This window comes from Triticum aestivum, chromosome 4B (assembly GCF_018294505.1).
Source record: "Triticum aestivum cultivar Chinese Spring chromosome 4B, IWGSC CS RefSeq v2.1, whole genome shotgun sequence".
Taxonomy (NCBI): Eukaryota; Viridiplantae; Streptophyta; class Magnoliopsida; order Poales; family Poaceae; genus Triticum; species Triticum aestivum.
Window position 1 is genome coordinate 526,495,250 of NC_057804.1, and position 9,861 is coordinate 526,505,110.

The 9,861-nt window shown below is 40.1% G+C and overlaps 1 long non-coding RNA gene across 2 annotated transcripts; it reads right to left on the reverse strand.

The window, feature by feature from the left end:
* Positions 1–2,939: 2,939 nt before the first annotated feature.
* LOC123093100 (uncharacterized) lies at positions 2,940–9,087 on the reverse strand. 2 transcript variants are annotated; one of them, XR_006445044.1, is made up of 4 exons: positions 8,315–9,087; positions 6,226–7,673; positions 4,366–4,473; positions 2,940–3,309 (listed from the first exon to the last, which is right to left on the reverse strand). It is a non-coding gene; the product is annotated as an uncharacterized lncRNA (long non-coding RNA). The 2 variants fall into 2 exon arrangements; XR_006445043.1 differs by lacking the exon at positions 2,940–3,309 and having other exon boundaries at positions 4,034–4,473.
* Positions 9,088–9,861: the final 774 nt, after the last annotated feature.

Below are 9,861 nucleotides of genomic sequence, written 5' to 3' on the forward strand. Positions count from 1 at the left end.
TGTAGATCTGTTGTAAAACTACATACACATCATCGTAAGGGCAACAAGGTTGGTGTGGAGCCCCTCCATGGTGGATTCCCCCTCCAGTAGAGTACCAGAAAAGGCCTCCAGATGAGATCTCTCGAGAATAGAAGCTTGCAACGACGGGAAAAGTATTTCGGGTGGCTCTCTATTGGTTTCCTGATTTTAGAGAATTTATAGAGGCGGAATTAGGTCAAACAGGTGAATGTGGGCCCCGTGAGCCACTAGGGCGTGCCTACCCTCCTAGGCGCGCTCTGGTGCCTCATGGGCCCCTCCTTCATCTACCCCTCTTCGAAGCTTCCAATGTCTCTTATGTCTAGAAAAAAATCTCCAAAAAGTTTCATGGCATTTAAACTTCGTTTGGTACTGATATTCTAGAAAACCAAAAATAGGTAAAAAAATAGCAACTGGCACCGGGCACTAAATTGTTAGGTTAGTCCCCAAAAATGATATATATATATATAATGACATATAATTGCATATAAAAAATCCAAGATTGATACTATAATAGCATGGAACAATAAAAAATTATAGATACGCTGGAGACGTATCAAGCATCCCCAAGCTTCATTTCTGCTCGTCCTCGAGTAAGTAGATGATAAAAACAAAAAATTTTGATGTGGAATGCTACCTAACATGTTCATCATGTAATCTCTCTTTTGTGGCATGAATATTAAGATCCGAATGATTCAAAGCAATAGTCTATAGTTTGACATAAAAACAATAATGATAAGGCATACCAATAAACAGTCATGTCTTTCAAAATATCAACGGTAAAGAAACTTATCCCTACAAAATCATATGGAGCTGTCATGCTCCATCTTCTGAACACAAAGTATAAATCGTACACAACCCCGGTGTTAGCCAAGCAATTGATTCATACTTTTTAACGCGCTTCAACATTTTCTACTCTCACGCAATACATGAGTGCAAGCCATGGATATATCACTATGATTGGAATAGAGTATGGTGATAGAGGTTGATATGGAGAAGACAAAAAGGATAAAGTCTCACATCAATGGGCTATAGAGATGCCCATCAGTTGATGTCAATGCGAGGAGTAGGAATTGCCATGCAACAGATACACTAAGAGTTATAAGTGTATGAAAGTTCAAAAATAAAATGAAGTGGGTGTGCATCCAACTTGCTTGCTCATGATGACCTAGGGCATTTAAGGAAGCCCATTGTTGGAATATACAAGTCAAGTTCTATAATGAAAAATTCCCACTAGTTATATGCAATTGAAAGCATAGGAGACTCTCCATGTGAAAAACATGGTGCTACTTTGAAGCACAAGTGTGAAAAGGATAGTAACATTTCCCCTTATCTCTTTTTCTCTCTTTTTCTTTTTTCTTTTACTTTTTTACTTTTTTTTTCCTTTTCTCTTTTTTTGTTGGGCTCTTTTTGGCCCCTCTTTTTTATGGGCTTTTTTGGCCTTTTTTTATTTCCTCACTTGGGACAATGCTCTAATAATGAATATGGTGATCATCACACTTTTGTTTACTTACAACTCAAAAGAAAATTACAACTCGATACTAGAACAAGATATGACTTTATATGAATGCCTACGACAGTGTACCAGGATGTGCAATGATCTAGCAAATCATGTATAAAAAAATATGAACGGTGGCTGAGCCACAAATACTACGTCAGCTATATGATCATGCTAATCATTATGACAATGATGATGTGTGTCATAATAAACCAGAACGGTGGAAGTTGCATGGCAATATATCTTGAAATGACTATATGGATATGCCATAATAGGTAGATATGGTGGCTGTTTTGAGGAAGATATAAGGAGGTTTATGTTTGTAGAGCGTATCATATCACGGGGTTTGGATGCACCGGTGAAGTTTGCACTACATCTCAAGGTGAGAAAAGGACAATGCACGATACCGAAGAGGCTAGCAAATTGTGGAAATGTGAGAGTGCGTATAATCCATGGACTCACATCTCTACTCCTACTAGTACAATGCCCGTGCGTTGCCACGGACCATCTAATTTTTGTATTGATTGCTTATACATACTTATATTTTTTATAAAACTCAGTGAATTTTTGGCCCCTTCCAACGACATCGTCTCGATACCTTGTCAATGGATTCTTTTTGAACGATGACATAATGCATCTCCATCTCTCTCATATGTTGCACAAATAAAAATATATAGAAGTATACATATTAAAAGAATAAGCCATCAATTTTTATCTCCAATCTACAAAAGTGAACATATATACACATATTAAAATATTAAGACAATATATATTCATTGGTCCTGGATGCAAGCAAGTGACCATTTTTAGTCGGAGTTAGTGGCATCATGATACTTTGTGGAGTGATTCGCAACCCAATTTTGATAAACTGTATGCTCAACTGTAAATCATTTGTTGGTAATTATTTTTCAAAATGACTTTTATAGCAAATAGTTCCTTTCCCTAAAAAAGAAAACACGCACCTTTTCTTCTCGTCTTGGAAAATACAATTCACTCTCTCATAGTATGACGCAATGCTCACACTCACACCACATTCCATCCGCTTGCTCTCCTTGCCACGGGCATCGCCGCCGTCATCTCTCCCCTCCAAAACCTCTCCCCTCCAAAACTTCTCATTGCTTCCTCCCCTCGGCGCCATGGCATTCAACATGTACCTTCCTCTCACCGCCATCTCCCCTTCGCTTCACGGTATCGCCCACTCCCTCTTCACCCATCCATAGTGTCCCAAGCTTATTCTCGATGCCAAAAAATGCACATCATCGTAACCGAGGGCAAACACCACAATGTGTTTTTGCTGACATAATATACAAAATGATATATATTATGCCATCCTTTCACATGTTTTCTTCTAAAATAACTTTTGTCGATTTCAACATGAGATGAATAGCAAAACTTGTGATGTTGCTTACATTCCGTGACAAAACAGAGATAGCAACACGGTCTCCTTTGCTCACAAAGATGGTGTCTCGAGAAGGAGAGAAAGCAGCGGCGGTGTCACTGACATTCCCCTAATGGTCCACCTCTCCGACCTTTTCCACGCTTCACCAGTCGTCGCCACCAAATGACTGCCACCACCAGCAGTCCTTCCCTCCGCCACCCCCTCTTCGTCGGGCATGGGCCCAGATCCACCCTAATATGGCTCTCCCAGAGGGGCGATATGGTAGTCGCGTGGCTCTCGGGCGACACCGCTACACGGTCCAAAACGGCGACCTGAAGAGAGTAATGTGTGGGCTACAAGGTGTTGGCTGCATCTAAGGGGTTCGTTTGAGGGCAGACCGGTTCAAGGATGACAAAACCTGCGATCGAAACATTTATTTGTAAAAAAATCTACGTACGAGGGAGAGAGGGATGTGACTAATAAAACTAAATGTACTCCCCTTTAATAGTAGAGATTAAATTGTATATCTACACCACTTCCTTTCCCCCTTAATTTGTGAGCTAGCATAATGAGGAACTGTAAGAAACGAGATAGGACATTGAGGTCTAAATGTTCGTTTGAATAATGGCCAAATATGCATTTCCTCACATGTCCTAAGATGGCAAAACTACTTTACAAAACGGCGACCTGAAGAGAGTAAAGTTGCAAATAACAATGTTTTCTCTCCTAATATGCCTTTTACCTATTTTAGATTAGCTTACAAACTGAAACAAATTTTAGATTCAATCCAAAATCATGCTAGTGATCAGAACATCTATTTCCAACACACATTAGTTACGACACCATATATCACATTCACATGTTTACTTTATTGTTTAGACAACTCGCTGGCTGAAAGTAGTGCAAGATGCAATCACATGCCATGTTAATGATGATTTACAACATAATTTATTTCCGAAACCACAAATATTTCACATAGAATGCGTCCTTTTTTGTTAGTAGAACAAAGAAAAAAGGCACCACCAAGATCATGAACCACTATGAAAACTAAGGACTATTACTACTTTCAACATATAGGAATATTAACTAAATTTCAACATTTAAGAGGTAAAAAATATCACCATCAAGTACACTCACCAATATGGTAGCATCAATAAGATATTTGTAATTTAGAAGTGGAACAGAACTTGTTAATCACAGGTTTGGAAACATTCTGGTATACATGAAACTCATGTAGTCCATGACAAAACATGAAGCGAGAAACAAAGAAAATGCATATGTTCTGATTGCCTGAGATTTAAAAAATCACCAGGCAGTTTAAAAGTGTGAATTCACCATGTTTACCTGTAGCACCTCATAGTTTAAAATTTTTCATGTGATGACATGCCAATTCTCCTAAGTCTAATTCATGATTCTGTAAGAATAGCCAGCGGCAAATATATGAGCCAACAGAATAAAGCCGGAAGGCAGTCACCATGGTTCATGCCCACCACGCAGCCACAGTGTTGACCCGGAGCTCCTCACTGGACCGAGCACGGCGCCTCTCCAAGTCTCCATGATATCGGGCCACCCCTATAACCTTCTGCTCCAGGCAGAAAATATTTATCGTCATAAACAAAAAATGTAGTTAGATTCTGACGACAAAAGGTACATTTTTTAAGTATGTAAAGTTTGCTCTCAGGTAGATACACATATATGGGTAACAAGTCCATTCTAGCAAGATAGAGAGTTGTAGAACAATTTGTTTTTAAGGATTTGAAGCTAGAAACATGAAGACGTGAGGCATGTTAGAAATTTTAGCTATTACAAATTTAGGTGGATTAACATTAGATTGCACCGATTATTAAATAATGTGTAATAGTGCAAAATATTCTAATAATTCAGAAATTCTATGGCATTGTAATTACCATAGTAAGTATTGTTGCTAATCTGTGCCAATATATTGAAATAGTCTATTCAAAACAGTTAACATTTTCAACCTTCAGTGTACAACCAACAGTATCAGCCTCATCGCGATACGCTAAAGAATTGAAGTAGCATCAAAACACATGTCGACAAAAGTCAAAGTTAAATAGCATCCCGATACTGTCATTTGTCATGGCCATAAAAATGGAGGATGACACCCCCACCTAGCGCAGAGTCTACTTTGAAAAATAATACAAATTTTAGCAGAAAGGTATAACATAAAGGTATTTTCCAACAATCGTCCAAAAATATGCAACATCTCTAGAGATATGTCACTGATGCAACTAACCAACTAAAATAAGAAATCTCAATCAATTTTTGGATTACAAACTTTTGCTGCATCATTCGTGGTTTGTGGGGTTGCAGATTTGCCTGATGTACTGCGTAATTGAACTTGATAAAGCTTGCCACATCAAGAGCGATATGATTTTTTTGTAGATGCAGCTACAGTTTGATTTGGTTTGCTTCACTGTGCATGTCCCGAGGCATTGTGCCAATAAATCAGGTGGTTCTAGAGAAGTAAAAATCGATGAAACAACACCATTGGTCAACTGCACAAAATATGTTTGGATATATGATTGTAATATTCTAACATCGCTTTATTTCCTTCCTTTACCTCACATTGTAATGCCGAGACAAACTATGTGACCTCAGCTGATCTCTGGTCCCCATGGCAATTGGGTATCTCTATCCTCCTCTCACCACAATGCAAAACTCCAAAAGACACAGAAAAAGGAAGGGACCAAAAAATACTCACTCATTGAAGTCTCTTAGCTAATTCGAGAAACTAAAAAAGGCCAAAAGGAGGTGTCCATTAAAACGCTAGCAAGTACCACTATATCTAGCTCTCTTTCTCCAGGGCTTGCTGAAGAGATTGGCTTCTAACAAACCTTCCCCGAAACAACAAAAAACTGAGAACATGAGTAAACATGTGGACTCTGTTTCGGAAAAGTAGATACGTCGGCGATGGTGATCTGGTGTGAGGAGTGAGCTTTTTCAGTGCCTGGCTTACAAATATTATAGACGTTTTTATTCTTTCAAGCATCAGTTCTATTAGAATTCCCGTGTACATATAGAACAATTTCTAACTGTTATTCACCCACATGTTTACCAGAATGTAAAAGAGATAAAAAAGAAATCTTAGAGCTAAAATGAGCTCGTGTAATCTAGGCAGTAGGTTTGCTGGGACTCACTATTTAGTTTGTTTCCTTACAAACTAATTTTCAGCACTTCCATTTTTATTGGTGACTAGAGTATCAGTGATATACTCTTAAAAGGTGCGTACTTCAGTCTAGCATATCAAACATCATCTGCCTCCTAAACATTTAAAAGCAAGTAAAATTTAAGTTTGGGTGTATGGTCTGATTACCTCAGATCCCAATGAATCATTGCATAACCAAGCCCATGTCTGATTTGATAAATCTTCTATAGTTTCTTATCCCTGTTAACTATGCCTGCCTTGCAACTCTGAATCTTCAACTACAACAACAATCAAAGCTTTGTCCTCAAATTGTTTTCAGTAATTACTGCAGAAATATCAGATGATGAAGCTTGTGCATAACCACTAAATACACAATAAGAAACAGGCCAAAGAAAGCCACCTAGGAGTATGGCTGGATGAACACCTAATTTCACTGGAGCTGGTGCTCAGAAATTGATGAACGGAGACACCACAATGCAGGTCGCAACTCGAAAGAATTGTCTTATGGATTTCACATGTTAGAATACCAGAGGCACGGCTTACCTTGGTTCATCTTTGTCAGCCCTGTCATCGTAGTCCAGGCGGTCACATATCATATACTCCCACCATCTCAAAATATAAGACGTAATATTTTCAGACAGAGGGAGTATTTCACGAAGATTGAACTCGAGTGATAAATCTTTATCCTATCAAGTTCTATGGTGTTTGCAGAATATCAGCCCATAAGAGGTTACAACATATGAAAATGTTGATAATTATGAGAGGAGTCCAGAAGTTCACATTCTACAGAGAACCATAGTTCACACTTGTCAATGTATTAAACTTTCATATGCATTACATAAGATGCAACATAAGTAGAGAAAAAACTAAATAAAATAATTAAAAATGGAAATTGTATGCATAAGAAAGAAATGAGTGAGCAAATGTGGCAGTGGCAAGTTAGTACTACATGGTTCATGGTGTTGTGCGGACTGCAGTTAAGTCGCCTCTCCTCGTCGTCTCAATATTCCCTCTACTAATCTACAATGCAAGCGCCGTGACACCTGAGAAGTCACCTGCGAGCAACCTACTATTCCAACACCAAACAAAATGAGAGCCATATCCTACAATTCCAACATACTGTTACTAAGAACGACCACGTGCTACCTCCCAGAATTATGTTCATGGTTGTATAGTAACATCTAGGTTCTGACTGCATAATGTGCCCCATGCCCCCATTTCTTTTTTTTTTCAACAGGAAGGCACCAAGACTGCAGTTTGTGAGGGAAAAGAATCTAATACAATTTGGTCACTTGAGTTGTACATAAAAACTGAAGACCAAGAATCTCTCAATCAACACGCATAGATCAAAGTACGACACGAAGAAACATGTGCATATTATCGCTTGAGTTTGTGAGGAATCACTAACCAGATAAGGATTAGCAAATCAAGTAATCTCCCATTATGCATATAACTTTCTAAACCCTATCCCATTGAGCATACTTCAATAGAAACTAATGGAAGAACTAACAAAACTATGCATTGAAGTGAGTAAATTAAGAATGGAATACTATAGCTTACCAAGAACATTCCTTTTTCCTGCCTACAGTGTGGTCTTGGACTTCTGATAATCACCGCTATAGTACAGACAACAGAGAAGTGTACACTTGATTAGATTATAAGAACTAATTCAGTACACTAAAAGGAAGGGACATGCTAGTTTTAATATACTAAAAGTATACTTTCTAATTCCATTATGTATGCGGCATAAAGGAAGATAAAGTACATACTGTAAGGTAACACCACATGTTTTTGTCCACACCCATCACATTGCAGATAAAGATCAGTATGAAAAAGCTAGTTACTAAATTTTATTCGACTGAAAAATTCCTTGACTTTTAATTGCGACACATTTTAAAGCTCAGTATAGGGAGAAGCCCCTACAATGTAGGTGATCATTTATACAAGCAACAACAAAAGAACCAAAATTGTGATGCAGTATACTGTCCTCTAAACTCTGATTGTACAAAGAACGAATTGTCAGATTCATGTTCTATTCCCCGACCACTGATGGTAATGGTACACGTTCTCTCCAACTTTTGTGTAGTTTTGGAACTGCAAAACTAAAGTGTCTAGCTGCTTCTGTTGTAGCTAGCACGTCTCAGCATCAGATCAACATGGTGAAAACTGAACCTTAATACACATCAGATCAAAAAGAAACAGAGGGCATGGAGAGAGAGAGAGAGAGAGAGAGAGAGGTGTGGGGTTTTGTGTATACCTTAACGCTGCTTGGCAAAGAGGAGGACATGGTGTGGGTGGACGATGCCGGCAGGGGCGGAGCTTGCCGATCGGAGGACATCGGCGTACCGCAGCACACTTGCTGGAGGATAGCAGACGATGGTGGCGGCGAGATGGGTTCCTCAGAATGGCTGTTGGAGACCGGGGCACAGCAGAGCAGGTGGAGTGGGGTGCCAACAGCACACGATGCGGCCGCGCCGGCAAGCCCGACTCGGTCCCTAGGGTTAGCCGCAGGGCGCGCTCAGGGGAGGAACGGCGAGAAGGCGTTGGGGCATGGACGTTAATTATAGACCGAGGCAGAGCAACACCCGTGGAGGACGAAGAGGGAGATGATCGACATTGGCTGAATCGGAGGCGCAGGTGGCAACGATTTGGGGACAGGCTTCTGGAGATGACGACACCCGTGGCTGTCCTGGGGTAGGACCTAATCGGCGTGATGCAGCGGCCGTTGGGTGGCTGAGGGCCAAGGGAGAAGGAGGCGACGTCGGCAGCGGCGGGCCGACGGCCATCTAGGGTTACCCCATGGTGGGAGATGGCGGGGGCAGCGGGGTGGCAGCGCTCCAGGGAAAAAGGAGGGTCCGGCGGCACGCCGGTAGGAGGCAGCGGGGTGGCGGCGCTCTAGGGAAGAAGGAGGGTCCGGCGGCGCACCGGCAGGAGGCGGGGATGACGGCGCGCCGCGCACCGGTAGGAGGCGGGGTAGGCAGCGGCGGCGGCGAGGGGGGGTTGGGGAGTCGTGGGTGAGTGGCGATGGATTGTTTCTGTGGGACTAGTAAATATGCACGTGCAACGCACGTCTATTTGGACTAATAAGTGTGCACATGCAACACGCGTCTATTTGGATTAACACATTATACTATACTTAATACAAGACAATTTATTCATAAATTTGAAATTTCCCTATAAAGTACACAATCTCTTATTCCCAACTCATACAAATAATTTGAAATTTCGTTTTTCCTTAATCAACATGTCTCCTGTATTAGAAGACCACTCACTTTTCCCAATGTCTAAAACTCAAAATTATTTAGAAGATTCATCATGATTCTCCATATGCACACATTTATGCAAGTATAATCACACATGAAAAAGTCACTTAGGACAAGCTAAGGAACCGTTTCAGTGCTAACAAACTCCAGTTAAGAATTATTATTACAATTGAGTGTCAACCACACAATAGCGGGAAGAGACCTCTATGATTTGTTGAAAAGAGGAAGTCATTGTCACATAGAGAAGTGTAGAGATGTCTTGACTGCATAGAATCAGCTGTGAAACAAGACAAAAAAAATGCTAGTTGGACCATCCGATTCTACTATTAAACCACAAGTGTTGTAATGTCTGGAAGCAAAAAAAGTGGCTTACTTTATTATGAAAATAGAACATGTAAACCAAATAAAAATTACATTGATAAATTGCGTAATTATACTTGTTAATCACGGGACAAAAGCATTAATATGACAACTTGGAACAATTACTTGAGTACTACACATTTCTTTAAGGGCTCAACATTCTAAAATTTTGACAATATAA